Source organism: Penaeus monodon, chromosome 1 (assembly GCF_015228065.2).
Source record: "Penaeus monodon isolate SGIC_2016 chromosome 1, NSTDA_Pmon_1, whole genome shotgun sequence".
Taxonomy (NCBI): domain Eukaryota; kingdom Metazoa; phylum Arthropoda; class Malacostraca; order Decapoda; family Penaeidae; genus Penaeus; species Penaeus monodon.
Genome location: NC_051386.1, coordinates 496,048 through 498,532, shown reverse-complemented (window position 1 = coordinate 498,532; position 2,485 = coordinate 496,048).

The following is a 2,485-nucleotide window of genomic DNA, read 5'->3' as shown; positions in this document are numbered from 1 at the left end:
TCTCTTTTCTCTCTCTCTCTCTCTTCTCTGTTTTTTCTTCTCTGTTTTTCCCCTTCTCTCTCCCCCCTTCCTCTTCTCTCTCTCTCTCTCTCTCTTTCTTTCCTTCTCTTTTCGCTCTCACCCTCTCTCTTCACTCTCTCTCTTTTCTCCTCTCACTCTCTCTCTCTCTTTTCCTCTCCCCTCCCCTCTCTCTCTTCCCATCCTCTTCTCAGTTCTCTCTCTCTCTCTCTCTCTCTCTCTCTCTCTAAGTAGTTTGTCTTCCTCAATTTTCTCTCACTTCCTTTCCCCCCTTTCTCCCGTAATTTGATTTTGCAGGAAGGCAATATTGCAACGGAAATAGCGAGAGGGGAATAACGGAATAATTGTGACTTTTTTCTGGCTTATTCCCGCGACCTATTCATGTCTTTAATATGGAACTGGAAAATGGATTTTATGTCTCCTTCCTCTCTTTCGCGATTTTGCATTTTCCTTGAAAAAAGAAGAAAAAAAAAGGAATCGACTTTCTCCGGGAAAAAATGAGATCTGGGGAGTTTACTTTGATCTAGAGAAGCCATATCGCCTTTTTTGAATAGGCAAATAAGCGTCGACCTCATTCGCACATCATCTGAAAAAATAGGGGAGGGAGGAAGAGATAGAGAGAGAAAGAGAGAGAGAGGGGGGTGATAGAGAGAGAGTGAAAATGAGAATGAGAGAGAGAGAGAGAGAGAGAGAGATACAGAGAGAGAGAGAGAGAGAGAGAGAGAGAGAGAGAGAGAGAGAGAGAGAGAGAGAGAGGCGAAGAGGAAGAAAGCGCGCGACAAACAGACCGACCAGACTGAGATTTAAAAAAAGGAAGACAAAATCCTTACGAGCAAAAATGAAAACAAAGTAAAAAACCGACCAGGGACCCGAGAGCATGTAACGCGACAGAAACACCCGACATCTTGACAGCAATACTAAAAACTTATGGATTATTGGAATGAAATTGTGTGTCACATGTTGGCAGCGAGAGATCAAAGGAGAACAGAAAGAAGCCATTTTTAAGATTACTTTTTCTTGCTCCTCGCCTGAGAAAACTAATCACTCAACACTCAAGAGTTCTGCTGTGTGTGCGCAAGACGACGAGTGAAAACGGGATGGTGAGTCGATGATGAATCCTTAAAGTTACTTTATTGAAAAAAAAGGTTTGGTTTTTACTCTTACGCTAAATGGGTTTAGTGATGCATCTTCGTTGATGAATTGTTATTTTTTATTGAGAAATAGTTAGTCTTAATATTCAAGATTTTTTTTTTTTTTTGAGTGACTGTTTGAGAAATAGGCTTATTTTTACTTTTAGATTAAATGGGATTTAGTGATATATTAAAAAAAATATATATATATATATTTGTTTTTGGATTAAATGGATTTAGTGATACGGTTTCGGTGATAAATCCTTACTTTTTACGAAGTGACTTTTTGAAGGAGAAAAAAATCTCAGTTTTACTTCCAGATTAGATAAGTTTAGTGTTTTTCATTTTTTTTCATGTTGTTTTGTTTCCGCTGAATCTGACGTGTGTTATGTGTGTCTTATCGAGCAGGTGATAATGGGAATGATGTGAAACGAAACACTACGAAACAAAAACAAATCAATTAAATCAACTTAATATATTTTTTGAGAAGTCTACGGACATGGGAGCCCGATTTCATTTATTTTCTTTATATGCCTGCGTATCCCTCTTTACGTTATTAATACTATCCTTATTGATAACATAATTACAATGGTTATAACATCTTTGTCATCATTATGATTAATTTGAGCATTATTATTATCGTTATTGTTATCATTATCATTATCGTTATTGTTTATTGTTATCCTCATTATCATAATTATCCCAGTTATTGTTATCGTTATTATTATCATCGTTATTGTTGTTGTTGTTATCATTATTAATAATATAATAATAATAATGATATAATAATGATAATAATAATAATAATTATTATTATTATCATCATCATTATATTTTTATTATTTTATCTATAATTATTATTTTTTATCTTCATTATTGTTATTATTATTATTATTATTTTCATTATTATTATTATTTTTATTATTATCATTATCATTGAAATTATTATCATTATTATCATTATCGTCGTCATTATTAATCATTATTACTATTATCATCAATATCATTATTGTTATCACTATTGCTATTATTGGTATTATTGATATTGTTATTATTATTATTAGTATATACTATCATTATTATCAGTATCATTATTATTATTATCACTATTACTATTATTATTATTATTATTTTCATCATTAATATTATCATTATTGTCATTATTATTATCAATATTACTATTATTATCATTATCATTATAATATTCAGTATTGTTTATCATTCCCATACTATTGTTATAATTATTATCACCGTTACTGTTATCATTTATCATTTAAATCATTCCAAGCCATTTGATTAAATGACTTGAAAAAAAACAAACACAATTTATTATATTC